General features: G+C 38.7%; 1 long non-coding RNA gene across 1 annotated transcript; it reads right to left on the reverse strand.

The window, feature by feature from the left end:
• Positions 1-2943: 2943 nt before the first annotated feature.
• LOC122790356 lies at positions 2944-11384 on the reverse strand. The gene is made up of 2 exons (XR_006363002.1): positions 11346-11384; positions 2944-4033 (listed from the first exon to the last, which is right to left on the reverse strand). It is a non-coding gene; the product is annotated as an uncharacterized LOC122790356 (long non-coding RNA).
• Positions 11385-16555: the final 5171 nt, after the last annotated feature.

A 16555-nucleotide genomic window follows, 5' to 3' on the forward strand; every position in this document is an offset into this window, starting at 1 on the left:
TGTTCACATGTTACAAAGAAAACTGTTTAAATATATATATATATATATATATATATATATATATATATATATATATATATATATATATATACAATCTGTATGCACTTCTTATACTTCACTCTTGCCACGTGTTGATTTTCACAGATAGACAGCTTTAAAAACTGTCATTACAAGTGTTACTATTAAGACTGTTTACCTTACAGTCTTTTCCGTCTTGTTTCATGGCAATGCTAAGTACTATATTGTCAATGCACAAAGGTGTTATGCTTTTAAGATGGCCCACATACACCACCAGGGGAGTGCTGGGCACTGTGAGAGGTGACTAGCAATCTTAAACAATTGACTTTTGTGTTATAAATATTTACACATTTTGTGAGAATTGTGTGGAAAGCATTTATAACAATTGAATTATATATTATTCCTTGAATTGTACAAACTGTCATTTTCTTGTTGTTTTGGGAGTGGAGGAACCAAATGCTATTTGTATGTTTCCAAAGCAAAAGATGGGTTTCAAGAATTTTGCTCTTGCAATTGTGCAATCATCCTGGTATCTCCATGATAAATAATATAGTACTTCTTTGTTATTCCTTGTTTTGGACTACACATTGGTTTGTGTGAGTGTGATATGTTATAAACACAACAACCTTATATCACATACTTTATACTTAGTTACATTAGCAAGTAATAGTATGCAAGGATCTGCTATTCATTTGTGTTCTTAGACATTTCTTGTCATATTCCATGTTCAACACTTACCTTGATAGTCCAGCAGTTATAAGTGTTTTACTTTGGGGTTGAGCCTTTTGTGATACTAGTAATTCATTGCTGTTACATGGGTAAGTAATGGTTGTGACTGTTGCCTGTATGTATATGCATAGGATGCAGGCTTTACTCCCTTTGGTGGTGAGAAAGAGTGTTATCCATTGCATCTTGGCCAAGTCAAGGGAAAACTGTGTATGCCTATGTCCACCTACACCCACAGTGGCTGGTGGCTCCCCCTCTGATTCTTCACCTTCATATGGCTGTGGTGACCTTGCTAGAATTGAAATCCTGCATCTTGCCGCTCTGTCCTCGGGTGTATGGGGAAAGTTTATGTAATCACTGGCATGTTGTAGCATATCATTCAGGAATTGATGTAGTATCCTGAATGCTGATGCCTATGACACCCCCAGCATGTCCCTTATTGGTCTCTGGAAGGTCCAGGTAGCTAATATTCTAAGTGCTACAGATATCTTAGCCTCCACAGGTATTGGTTCCCCTTGGTTTGCCCTTGATGTCAGTTATGGACCACAAGGTTTCTATAGTGTATCTCTATCCACCCTGTCGCATTGTACAATTTCTACATCATACAAATCATGGTAAGTTAAAATGGGTCCAAATACCCTTCTCTTTTTTTGGCTGAGATGTATTAGCAACAGCAGCATAGACTTGGGCCTGCTGCACATACACAAGTATAAGAACAACAACAGCCCCTAACATTGTTTCTGTGTAGAGAAGTTTCCTTGCCTGTATTCCAATAGGTTTTGGGATTTGCAGAGAAAACCTACACTGAGTCTACACAATTGCTTTATAGCTTCACCATCTTGAATTGATTGACTAGCATACAATTCAGGTGCATGTGGTGCCATTAGCATGCCATGGTGTTTACCATGTTTGTGCTCCTCTACCCAGCATGTAGAGCAGCTTACTGAATACAAAATGGTGCAATGCCATGTGTGCGTTGTGGCACAATGCACACACAATGTTAGTGGACCATATAGGCTTTACTGAATCCAGCCCAATAAATACATTAACAGTCCACCATGGTTCTCCAAAGTTATTCTCTTGTCAGATCTCTTTGTGCTGCACACTGCATCTTCTTTAGGACTGCAATAATCCATATGATTGTTTTTTAAAAAGTCATTACATTTAGATGGTTCACTCCAAGCTAGTTCTCGGTGGTTGAAAATGAATACTGAATAGTCGAAGCATAGATCTGAGAAACATGTACAGACATCAGTGCCTGAGCTAAATTAGCAATAGGATAAGCATGTCAAATGAAAAGACACTTTTATTGTAGGTAGGATCAGAAGGTGGAGTGAGTTAGATAAGGACCTTCACCTGAGGAAGTAAGCCATTGAATGCTGAGGCAAGTGATGAGTGGTATACTGCCCCGTTTACCAGAATAGTAGTACAACAGATGCAGACTGCAGGAGATGGATCAACAGTGTAAGCAATAATTAAAAGAAAAATAAGAATTAAAAAATAAAGTAATTAATTAAATAAGGGACCAGGATGCCTCTAGCAAGTATATGGGCATAGTACACTGAGGTACTGGCACTACGGAATGGTGGAGATGTCTAGCTCCTCTCGATAAATATTCTGGGGAAGCACTATTGGTGAGTAGACTTGTTTGCCATAAGAGGACCTGTATGCAGCTTACATCACAACTACAGATGCTGGGGAAGGGATAGTGAACCAGGCTTCATTCAGGGTGAAATAAACCATCATGAACATTTTTTTCTTCTTTGACCAGGATGACCATCAGTAAGTGGTAAGTGTTTCTGCTACACCTGGTCATCTGTGAACCAACTGGCTTATCACCCAGACTGGGAGCACAAACCTGGGACAAAGCTTGGCAGAACAATAATCCATCTTTAGAGGACAAAGAGGTGATTGAGGCATCCTGACTCTGTGTCATCTGCTCCTAACCAATGTGATTTTTTTGTATGACCTATAATTCCCCAAGAGTACGAACATGTACTGATGTAAGCATGCACCCAGCAATGTTCCTGCCCTTAATGTTTTGAATCTGCCCTTTCCTGTTTGCACACATGTTCCTTGTGTGACACTAAAGTTAATTTTTAACCTCTGAAAAAAGCAGCATTGTACTGCAAAATCCTATCCTCTTACCTCTGAGAAAGACGAGCTATGCAACTACAATACTATTATTCTGACTAGTGATTTTCAAAGGTGCCATTCATTTTTTGTTTATTCGGAAGTTCTTATATAACAAAAATATCATCAAATAATAACAGGCAGACAGCAAACACTTGTTGCAGAAGAAAACTATTAAACTACACAAAGCATTCTATGCAGAACAGTAGTTAAATATTATGAGCAATCAAAAAGCAATGAATGGACTCCTGAGAGAAATTTAGAAAAGTTCTTGCTAATATCTGAGGATAACATTGCCTGCATTAGGACAAACAAAACAACTGGGTCTGGAATGAAGAATTGAAGGAAGTTAGGAGGAGCAAACAGGAAAGGAAAGGGTAGTACAGGAAGTGTAAGAGAAAGGAAAGTAAAAGAACAAAGGATTAGAAAGAGAGGTGAACTAAGATATAACTTGTATGATAAATAAATATGCAAGCAGGAGCGTCTGGTCAACTGGTCAAGGAGACAAGTGTTCAGATCCATGTGAAAGAAAATATTTATATCAAAGCTAAAAAGTCATGCTGTTTCATTTGATTAAAGCCCGTGCTGCTTTCTGCAATGGGACAGTGAATGAAAGAATCTTTGTTAATATTGTAAACAGATGGCTGAATTTATATTATATTTACATACATTCATTTCTGGCTTTTAGTTTAGCCAATGAACAATATATCCAGCTTTTTTATATTCTCTTAAGTAGTCCTGTCCCATCAGACTCCAATATTAAAAGCAATCAAGCACAAAGCATTGTACAAGTATTTGGATTTATTTTCTTGCATTTTCAGAGGTCCACTTTCCATGTGATGTGCAGATTTCGTTCAATGAATCTGTAGTTAATCACCCTTTTTCTTCTGTCTGCGGGTTGGTGGGACAGACATTTTCATGGAACTGGAAGAAGGTTTTCTCCATCAAGCACAAGAGGTACTGTACATGGAGTTCTAGTGAGACCATGGGTCCAAAAAACCTACGGCTGAGCTTAACTTATTCTGTGGGCAAAGGATCTGGATTTCGAGTAGTCTCCAGAGCTGCATGGATCAGGAGGTTGGGTCCCTTGTACTCTGTTGATCGGAGCTAAATATGCATATTCTACAAGTGTTTCAGTCTGAGAAACCGGCATCACCTATAAAAGGAAAAACAGATGAATGCTTCTGTTGGCAGAATGTAATGTACATCTTCTATACCACTTATTTTTTTTATTTATTACTTTACTTGTTTAAATTTAATATGTTAGTTTCATTGAAACAAAAACATATTTTTACTGCACCATGGTGGCATTACATATCATGAGCATTGTACGCAAACATAATCTGTTAGATTGCATTTGTTTTCAGATAGATCGATTAAACTGATGTACTGGAAGAGAATACCTACAGAAACTGACTACAGTTTATTTTATTCTACAGTTTATTTTATTCACATGGACAAATAATAATTATGCAGTTTTAAGAGATATGAAACCACACTACTTTCACAATGATTTGATACATTTAACTTCACTCATTTTACACACACACACACACACACACACACACACACACACACACACACACACACACACACACACGTGCATGTGTGCACGTGCAAACACACACACACACACACACACACACACACACACACACACACACACACACACACACACGCACACACAAACAGATATACATATGCAAACATGCATGTGCATATGTCGAAACACACAGCACACATACAAACATGTGTGTGCAGACAAACACACATACACATACACACACAAAGATAGACATGTACATGCACACATGCATGTGCCTACAAACACACACACAGATATACACACACACACGCATGCATGTACACAAACACAAACACAAATATGCACATGCACACATACATTTTTGGTATGACAGATATAACTAAATCCAACAGTCTACAGAACTAACATTCTTCCATCTTTTCTGATTTAAACTCTGTGTCTGCAGGGAGCTGTGCTTCTTTTTACCAGGCTGTGGAGTGGTGATTCATCACTGTGACAAAGCAGAAATTCCATAAGACTCCAAGAGCAGAATAAGTTTTTTATTAAATTTATTTCATTGAATTGCACTTTTTAATGCTTATAATTGTGCTATACAGCTAATCTATTGCATTTTGCACCATTATAAAACTTTTTTACTGTTTCACTGCATTTCTGTACTGTTTTATACTGTTTTAACTGTATTTTCATTGCTAGATAGTGTTTCATTACTGTAATTGCATTTTTATTGAATTACCTAACTGTAAACTGCTTTTTCATACTGAGAGTTACTTGGTGGCTTTGCAGTTGCCTGCTCCTACTGTAAATTTGATCTTGGAAACTACTCTCAGTCTAGTGTCATTAGTTCATTCTACCTAATACAGAGAGAACATTTGAGAAGGCCAACCCACTTAGTTTCTTAACATTGAATGATATTGTATTCCTATTTTCTCTGTTTCCACTAAAAAACACTGCTAGAATCTACCATTGCTAGAATCTCTTTGTGTTCTGACTGAGAGTGCTTCTCAAATGATCTGGAAATATAGAGCTGCTAAGTATAATTTTTGGCACTTTTTAACTGTTCAAAGTTTTGCACTGTCTTAATTTTTGCTTGACTGAATTATTTATATATTTGCTGGCATTGTTTTCTGATACTCTAAGTGCCTCCATTTTTATTTTTTCCTAATTTACTGATTTCTGCAAATGTGTTTAGTCATTTTTAAATCAATTGCATTTATTTAAACTGTGTTTGCTTTAATATTGCTACACACTCAAGTGTGTTAACTTCCACTGCATTGGAATTATTTTTTACTGCTGTTTTAGCTGTTGTTCTGTAAAAAGAAAAAAGTACTAAGCTTGTTTCCCACCTTTCCTGTAACTAGTCTAGTCCTGATACAAATTTGCTGTATCCAGGACTGTTTGTAAGCTTCTGAGTCCCTCAAACCTTTCTATGTTGGAGGGAAGCCTTCTAGCTTATCAGTGGCAGTGGTAAGCACTAGGTAGCCTACCTACCAAACGAGGAGTGGTTTCTGGCTCAGAAATTGTAGTTTATTGAATGTTTGGGCAGTTTTTCCATCCCTTTCAACTTTCTGGTTTAAAAGCCTGAATTTGCATGGGTTTGTGCTTGTTTAAGCTCTGCTCAGCAGTGCTGAGCTGAGTTAAAGTATTACTGGTGACAGAAAATCTGCTCTTCAGTTTTCCCTTAGATCTTGCTAGTTCTTTCTCTCTTGCACTTCAAATACCCTAATCAGTTTGCACTCCACCGGGTTTTTGTGGCAATTATTATAGCACACCTAAGAGCCATCAGCATGAGTCGTTCTTCATGGAAATAGCTCCAGTACGTAGTAGTTATAACCACCACTCCTGGCATGATTAAAGGGCAGTTCCCTGTGCTTTCTCCTATTAACCTGGTACACTTGGGCATTCTGAGGCAGTGTAGCAACTGCCTGCTGTACACAGACAACCCTCTTCTCTTACCTCCCAGCATGTAAACTTTTCAGAGCTGCACTTATATCACAATTGGTAGCTATGCACTCTCCAGTAAAGACTGGATTAGCTGGTCAAAAGGAGAAGGTCAACACCTGCACCACAACAAATGGAACACATAGCCCTCCAGAACACCCATTATCAGAGCTCTAACATAAAAACACAAACCACACACTCACCTTCACGGAGGTACTTAATAGAAATTTACCCAAACAGCAGAACCTCCAAGACAGAAACGAACTCGACACCACAACACAGCACAAACCACAGGACACATAGCTCACCTCCACAGTGCCCCTCAACCTAAGACCCTAAGGCTAAGCACCTTGCCCAATACACTAATCATAGGTGACCCAATAGTGCGGCACACAGATGTCCAACTCACTCAGTAGGAAAAGGTAACAGTCAGCTGTCTATCAGGTCCCAGAATCCAACACATAACACACACACTCAGGTCACTCCACAAGTATAAATATGACTCTGTCATTGTCTATGTGGGTGTGAATGACATGAGGTGCACCTCCCTGGACTACATGAAAAGAGACATGGTGGAGCTCTAGAATTATGTGGCCCAGGCAGGTATGACACTAGCCCTGAGCAGTATCTTACCGTCACTCATAATTATACTGCAGTCCAAACAAAAAATGACTGACTTCAACAATTGGCTAAGTTTCTGTTGTCATTCTAAGGGGATCCAGTATCTGTCTGATTGGGATGACATGATTTACAGACCTCGATGCTTTACCAGACATGGCCTGCATCTGTCACCCCTGGGTTTCTTGGTACTAGCTAAGGCCCTTGCCACCCATTTAGTACCTTGTTTGAGACGATGTTCCAAAGACCAAATTACCACTGGAACAGCTATAAATAAATGCAGTCTAAGCGTCATGCAAGATGCACTTGCTCGAAGCACTCCTGAAAATGGAGAACACTGACATTTGTGTTGTAACGGAGACCTGGTTTAAAGTGGCAGAAAGCACCCCTGCGCTACCAGGCTATAACTCATTCCACACCTTTTGGCCCTGAAACATGGACCGAAGCTCCAAAGGTGGTGGTGTCTCCATATTCATAAAGGATATATACACCTCCAGAATAGTAGCCCAGCATAATGCATCTGAGATACTTCAGGTGCAACTAACATTGGGTAAGACTCTGATCCAGGTCATAGCCTGCTATAGGTCCCCAACTATGTCCTTAGACTCTCACTCCATGTTCCTAAGCACCCTGGAATCTATCAAGGTCCAACCCAACAATGTCATACTAGGAGACTCCATCAACTGGGAAAACTACTCAAGCACAAATACATTGGCCCAATGCTTCCTGGAATTAATCAGTTCCAATGTCCTGGACCAGTTCATTCTGACCCCCACTACAGAAAACAACATCCTTGACCTGGTTATTACTAACATGGGTGACCATTGCTCTACACCAGTAGTTAATCCCTCCATGGTCAGATCCGACCATAAACTAATCACCATGGAAATCCACATCTCACCCACACCCTCCACAAAGGTAACCACCTTGAAAAACTTCTCCAAAGCTGACTTTGGATTCCTAAAAACAGAGGTGGCTAACAACACAGCACCCATGCTAATGGAAAATAGCTGAATGAATGCCAAATCATACACCAATGCACTGTACTAACTTGTACATAAATGCATGGACCCAACTCAACAGAACCAAGACATTCTCCTCCAAAAAAGGAAGCCAATCTGATGGTCCCCTGCCATTAATAAACTGTACAACAGAAGGAAGAAACTGTCTCAGAAAAAGGTGAAGTACCAAGACTGGCAAAACTCACTTAGTAGCTTCTACAAAAAGTTGAGATCCCTCATCAAATCCTCTAAAGCCAGATATGAAGCCAGAATTGCAGCAGACACTAAAAAACAATCACAAAGCCTTTTATAGCTATATCAAGAACCTCCAAGGCAATACCCAGATTTGCTCTGAGTTACTGCACTATGGTGCCTCCTATACTGAGCCAACAGATATTGCCACCATACTGGCTGACAGATTTAGTGCCAACTTTACCCCTGTCTCCTCCCAAAGGACCAATCACAATACCGGAAGAATGCCAGGCACCCAGTATTACTCCAGCCCAGGTTAAGGCTGCATTGTCCAAGGCCAAGAATACAGCTTCCATGGGATCTGATAATATCACTGGCTATGTTCTACATGAACTACAAAGCAAACTGGCACCAGATCTGTGTGCCTTGTTCAGTCACAGCCTCATCTCAGGCTTTGCCCTGCCAAATGGTGCACTTCTCCAGTCATTCCTCTCCATAAAGGGGGAGCAACTACAGACCCTGGGAATTATCACCGCATTAGCCTAATGAGTATGATATGTAAAGCTATGGAGTGCATCATGGACCTAATTAACAAAGATATAGGAAATCTCCAAACTCTGCACCCCCACGCAGTTTGGCTTTGTGAAAGGGAGATCATGCCTGCTTAACCTGACTGACTTCTTTGAGTCAGTCACCAGGTCTGTGGATGAAGTTAAGCCAGTGCATACAGCCTACCCCAATCTGGCCAAGGCCTTTGATACCATTCCTCACTCAGGAATTATTGATAAACTCATCAACCCCTATATCACTAGGGAGTTTGCAAATTAGATCAGAGATAGAACACATAGTGTGAAAGTAGTGAATTCCAAGTCAGACTGCCGACCAGTCACAATTGGAGTCCCACAGGGATCAGTCCTGGGTCCTCTCCTATTCAGCATCTACAGCTCAGAAGTCCAAGCAAACACAAAGGGATTCTGGCAGACCAAGTTCACAGACAACTGTAAGCTGGGAGCCATTGTTAACTCCCGAAGTGATGCAGAAATCCTACAGAAAGGCCTCACTGAGACCAATGACTGGTGTCAAAACTATGGCCTTAAGCTTAATGCCAAAAATGCATCCTCATCCCCTTTGGTAAAAACTCAATTCCCACTAACTACCACATCAATGGGAGCCCACTGAACACTGAAGGTGTTATAAGAGATCTGGGGATGCAGGTTGACAGCAACCTCTCCTTCAATCACCACATTGCCACTGTGGTCAGAAAGTCCTTCTATGTGGCACATCTCATTACCAAGGGTTTTGCATCCAGGAAGAAAGAGGTCATTGTCTCCCTCTACTCTTCCCTCATTAGACCAATCATCGAGTATAATACCCCATTTAGTATGTACCTCACTAGACACTGGCAACAGCTGGAGAGGCCACAGAAGTACCTCACCAAGAGGATCCTAGGCATTAAACACACGTCCTACATGGACAGACTCAAAAGACTCCAGCTATTCGATGTCTCATATCGCCTACTTAGAGGCAATCTCTGCTTGACTTACAAAGCCATGTCTGACCCAGCTCTGTTTGAAATGCTACATCAAAAGAAATCCCAATCCCTCCACACTACATGCTCCAGAGACCTCAAACTCATTATCACAATCAACAGAACATTCTGGAGGGACAGGTTCCTCACCCATGCCCATGCTCTGGAATGGACTTCCCATACATGTCAAGCAGAGCACCTCACTATCCCTTTTCAAGAGAAATCTTGATGAGTGGTTGGGTAATAGAAAGTTCACCCCGGGGATCACTCCAGTGGCTCTACTTGATAGAGACCACAAAACAAACTAATAAAAATAAGAAACTTCATGCCAAATATTCCACAAACAGGAAATTTATTGACTTTCCAAAGCAACAAAGTTAACACTTTTGTCTTATTTCATTGAATAAAACTTTTTCAGACAAAAAACTTTATCGCTTTAGATGGTCAATAAATTTCCTGTTTGTGGAATATTTGGCAGCCAGCATTTTTTTTTAAATTCTACTTAATAGAGACACTGGGAACTAATGTTGGGTGGCATGTTACCAGGGCCCTTCTATGAGCTAGGCTTGTAAAGGCTCCAGGTCCATTAGCCTAGTACACATCTATGAACCTATGAACATCAGTACACACTCATCTCCCTAAATTAATATATACGTTCAGCCAAACACACAATACACAAATGCACACACAAAGCCACACATTCACACACACATCCCTCTCCCTTGTGGGAAAAGTGTCTCCTATACTCCATAATATGTATATGTGATCTCCAGCTAAGTAGCTGCTGCAACTGCTATGACGTTTCTTGGAATCTGCTTAAAATACAACATAGAGCACGACAACAATCACTGCACTTAATCTACTGCCATAAATCCCCTACATATGAATTTTCCTGATATCAGCATATACAGAACTGTAGCCAAGTCACTTGGTACCTTGTGCAGTTCTCTACAATGGCAGCCCGCTCAACTCAAAGTAGAAGGTCAAAACAAATACTGCTGCAATGAAACTGTAGCAAGCTGCTTGCTACACATAGACTTAGTGCTTCAAGCACTTCAGTACTTCAGCTGTGACTAAAGCAGTGATATCCTTGCAGCTTCATAAAGTAATGCCAGTAGTACTGGACTATAGCACGAGCTGCACCTGACCATCATGTCCACTAACACCATGCACCCTGGGCAGCCACCCACTTTGCCCCTTCATAGTTAAAGCTCTGTAGATATAAACTAAGCTCCACAACATACCTACAGTGTATCAGTACTACCCACATTACTGTACAAAACACATTTCAAAAATAGCACATTCATAAATACACTCAGCTGCACAACTTATCTCTACTGTATTAACATTACCCATTTTATCATGCATAACACCATTCAAAATATGCTCAAATAATTAAACACTATTCATACAAAAGAGAAGCACACATATACCTACTGTCCTCACTCCTTGCAAAAAAATAAAAATTGCATTTGCCAGGTATGACTTTCCCCCTTCACTCTCTATAATCAGTAAAACCTATCACTTTATTAACATGCTTATTTTTATTGAAAATCGGTTTCTGAACCTGTTACTTATTACAGTAGACTCAGTTTTTGTACCTTTTATATCTGTGTTTTTGTTGGTAAATGCTGAATCCCCTTACCTTTCTTGTCCAACCTCTGCTCTTTATCAGGCTGTTCCTGGAAAAAAATGAGCCATGTTTGATACCGTAGTTCTACAAATCTTTTGCTTCTATGAGCATATGTTTCTACCACTGTCTCTTTCTACAAATCTTTTGCTTCTATGAGCATATGTTTCTACCACTGTCTCTTTTGGTCAGTTCTTCCATTAACTATATCCATCCTTCAAATGATAAGTCAAACCAAAATCTGATCTGCCTGAGATGGTGGTTGCTCAAGTGACTATAAAAGATCCTCACAGCATTTATCAAAAATAGTAGAAGTTACACCACATCATAGCCAAATTTTCCTCTTGTCAATATGAATATCACCTTAAGTCTTACCTGAAAAAAGGCTGCCTACCTATTGGGACTATGCTGGTCAACAACACATAAATAAATTAAAAGAATATATATTTTTAATGTCTTTTTTCTTTGCAATGCATTTTTTTAAACAGGGTTTCATCTCCTGCCAGCTTTTCACTTACTGGTTTCAGTAAGTCTTCCTTTTCATTCCTTTGTCTCACTGTCAATATATATTACAATTTCTTATAGCTTGTTTACTGCAGTGTTTTCTGCCACCCTAGAACTACATTGGCAGCCATCATTGTTCCTTTGCATTTTAATTTGCTGAAAAAGAAAGTTATAAAAAACTGAACCCCCGGCGATACCTGACCACAGATACCCACAAGATCAACAATCCTGCCATCATACTACTAGAAATCCCTTTTCCATCCCCCCTAGAACTCTTCTTGAGTTTCTCCTGCTTTGATATAATACAAAACTACTCTACTGTCAGCAGCTAAAACAGCTGAAGATTATTTTCTTACCTGATACTGTGTTACATTCTATATCCCTTCACATGATGCTTAATTTTATCCTTCCTCTCCCCAGCATGTGGTCATATACCATGTGCCACCATTAACCAGATGCCACTCCCACCATTTAAGATTTTTTCCCCTAGAGTTCTGTATCACTAATTATATATGTGCATTTCAACTGTGTTACTAATTTGTAATTTTCAAGTAAGGTCCTCACCAAAAGTTCCTGCACAATACTTGTTATGAAAGCATTGGCAAAGACCATCCCCTGAAGTTAATCTTGCCATATCTGCTTTTTTTCCAGTGTCAGGGCATTACATTTTCTGTCACATGTCTCATTTATTTTTATTTATTCCATTGGTGATTGTGTGAATGGTCTGATCATTCAGATTGTCAAAGCATTACATTTACTGCCATGTGTCTTACATATTTTTATTTATTAAAATGGTTATTGGATGAATAGTGTGATCCATTGCATTGACAAGGCATTGCATTTATTATCATTTTTCGTACTTATTTTATTTATTCCATTGGTGACCGGGTGAATTGTCTGATACTTTTCATTGTCAAAGTATTGCATTTACAGTCATTTCCTTTACTTATTTTGGTACTTTTCCGTTATTGGGGCAACAGTGAAAATGCGGTTCCAATAGCTAATAATGACTATACGCTTTTACCATTTTCCTGATATCCCATCATACAATCTTAAAATATATTTATCTACCCGAAAACATAATGTCAGTAACACCAATAAATCTGATGTGGAAAATGTCTTCTTGATAGGAAATGATTCTCAGTGTTAGAAATCATCTCTCTGTGTCATGCTCCCTGACTACCCACTGGTGTGTGTTCTGTTTGCAGACGTACTTTCCCGTATGTAGATAGCGGGTGCTGAAAATGTAGTTTGAAAGGGTGGTTATAAAAGCATGTAAAGCACATATAGTTCACTTTTTTTAAGATGCATTTCAAATGTGTGCCCCAACTATCGATATAATAATAATAAAGTCATTAAGTAAGTTCCGATTTACGACCTCTAGCCATGTTGTTATCTGTGCTCAGTTGTAGTCAGTATTGCATTTGGTGGGGTGCAAGCAGGTACAGGAACTCTTACAGTGCTACATATCTAATAGAAAAACCCAACATATGAGACATTACTAAAACATATACTGCAGGTTTTCACAGAAGAGGAATGTGAATTCAAGTTAAAATTAATGATTATCAAGATCCCCGCCCACTCTACATTGCATTACAAGGAATGTGACAAATCAGATCATGCAAGCGTGAACAGTGGAATTAATTAATACGTTGTGTAGTGATTCTGCTTACTATTCCTTTTCTTTTCAATAATTATTATTTAATCAGATATAAATAATACAGGTAAAAGAGGAAAAGTCCAGATTTACGGGCACGTGTATTGACTGTTATTAACTTAGCTTTTGGAACCGCATTTCCACTGTCGCCCCGATAACGGAAAAGTACCCTTATTTTTAGTTATTTCTTCATTCCATTGATGACTGGGTGAATGGCCTAATTATTTTAATTGTCAAAGCATTGCATTGACTATCATTTTCCTTACTTATTTTTAGTTATTTATTTTTTCTATTGATGAGTCGGTGACTGGTCGGATCATTTTCATTGTCAATGTATTGCACTTACCCTCATGCTTATTATTTTATTTATTCCTCTATTAACTTATGAATGGTTTGTTCTTTCTGAAATCTTCAGACATGACCCAGAAATAAAACAAATATGCAGCGAGATGTGACAACATCGTCATTATTAAAACACATAAAATGAATATAAATGTACTGCAGAAATCAATGTAGATACATTCAAGAAGCTATGAAGTTAACTAGTCTTAACTTTGACTGCAGTTTCTGCTCATTCACACAGGAATGAAAAGTTACAGCTTGAAATCAGGTAATAAAGCAGATATCAAAACAAAACTGAAAAGCTTCCCAATGAAACAGTGTAGCTCCAATCAAACCAAACATGTCAACTGACATGTCTAGGCAAAACCTAGAGACCAACCCCCGGTCTAAGGATTGAGTGTTTAGTGTTGTATCATTCTTGTTTGTAAAACCATAAACTAACATGGGCCCAAACTGTGTTTGCCTTTTTGAATGGACCTCTTCAACTGTACTTAACAACAACTTAATATCATAGCCTCTATCAAAAAACATCAGAGTTATAGTTTCTCCTTCAGTGTTGAAGTCACAATCCCTACTGATCATTCTAGATGCCCTGATGTACTGGCGCCTAGGGATGTTTTTCTTAACAAAGTTGGGATGGTTGCTTCTATGATAGAGATAACTGTTGGAGAAGGTGTTTTCCAAGGAATATAACTGTGAAAAAAATCGAAAGAAAAATCCCACTTAAGTTCAACATCAAGAAAGCAAACCACTTGTTCCACAACCCCTGACAAAAATTTTAAAAAGCCAATGCTAGAATTTAAACTATGAATAAAAAACATGGTCATTGGTGTTGCCCTGAAAAAAAAAAAACAAGTCATCTACAAACCTCCTGTAAATAATAAAGCAGACATAATGAGATTCATTTCTTAGACAAGATTTTAAATGATAAAAGTGACACAGTTAGACAGCCAGTGTGATTAAACAGATGATTCAATAATTTAGGGACAAAAATAGGAATCCTTTTGGTGGGAGAAGATATAGAAAGTTCTGGAAAAAGCAAAGTGTTAAAGACAGTTGAAAAAGAAATAAACAGGAATAATCTGTAAATAATATTGAGAATGCTAGATAAAGAAACATGACAGAGGTAGCTAGATTTATTTTTGTGTCTTTAATTGCTGGGTTCCATTATGTAGCATGGCGATGTTATAGCACTGATAGGCTGTTTTCTTCAGGGCAAGCACCATAATGCAGTTTGTGTTCATACATTAATGTACTACAAACACTGAAAGTTGGAGCCTATCCATGAGACTGCCTTGCAGTGTTCTAATTAACTATATGAGTTAGGTGGGAATCTCTGGTCAGACTAATATCCTCATTAGAATATTGTTAACTATTGATTGATTTCTGATTCTATGCTTTAAGAAGGACTTAAGAACTGAGTTTAAAAATAAATATTGTTTAAGCCAGTCTGAGACTCTACAGTATTATGCACTACTCACAAAAAACCTGTCTTGCATATATGGTACCTACACTGTGTGTATTTATTACTTTCATCCCTTTGTCTACAACACTGATAGTCTACCCTGCCAGTTAACCTGCCATGAATGTGACACTGCATAACAGGTGGTGAGTAACATGGTTTTACCAATTCTTTGAAAACATACAAAACAAAAAAATCTACTACTTTGTAATTTTAAAAGTCAAGAGTATGTGTTCTGTTAAAAAAACAGAGAAAATGGATAACCAAAAGATGAAAAGGCAGATTTCAATTAAACAAATAAGCAGAAAATAGCAAACAAAGGACCAGACAGTATTTCTAAGAGATAAGTGAACAGAAATAAAGACAGATGCAGTCTAATATAGACAACATATAATATATATATATATATATATATATATATATATATATATATATATATATGTGTGTGTGTATATATGGGTCTCCTTCATTTGATCGAAAGACCATTTGACCTAAACCCATTTGATCGAAATTTCATTTGATCGAAAACCAGTATTCAAGGCATAAAACTGGAATTTGTCCCCCTGCCAATGTCGTGCGACCCTGGAGTTGTTATATATAGTTAGGGGGGTGTGGGGGAAAAGCCCCCCACCTAGCTTCCTTTAAAAGAATAAAATAAAATAAAAACTAAGGATTTTAAACAAAAATAGGTTGTGGGGGCCTGCGCTTGTTGGTTGGTAGGACTAGATATTGTTGGTCAGGGCGACTGGACTGGTTCTGAGGATGTTGCTGGTGTTGGAGATGGAACAATAGCAGTGTGGGTTGAGGAGTGTGTGGGAGATCGTGGGGAGATCACTGAATTGGTTGAGGCTGTTTGGACCTTCTGGTGATGACAGTGATGAAGGGTGCAGGTAGCAGAAGACCCGACTATGTCAGACTGTTAAAATCTGGAGCTTGAGGTTCCGTTGGTTGGAAGGAGCCTGACTGAAACTTTTGGATGTTCGTCAGTGTTGAAATGGAGCTAGTGGCAGTGTGAAGTCTGTCTGTGGTGAAGTCAGTCTGTGGTCGGATGAGTCAGTGTGACCATGAATGAACCATGCATGGTTAATGAAACTTTCTTTGCCCTCAGTTGGCTTGGACTTATGTTGTTGTTGTTTTTGTGCATTTATTTCTGTTCATGTTGTATATGTGGTTGTCTACATGTATATGAGCTTGGAGAAACTTAATTTCGTTCAACTGTGTATTTTTTTGTGTGCAGTCTGAGTGACAATAAAGTTTACT

This window comes from Protopterus annectens, chromosome 16.part0, assembly GCF_019279795.1.
Source record: "Protopterus annectens isolate FY-2018-M chromosome 16.part0, PAN1.0, whole genome shotgun sequence".
In the NCBI taxonomy this organism is placed as follows: domain Eukaryota; kingdom Metazoa; phylum Chordata; order Ceratodontiformes; family Protopteridae; genus Protopterus; species Protopterus annectens.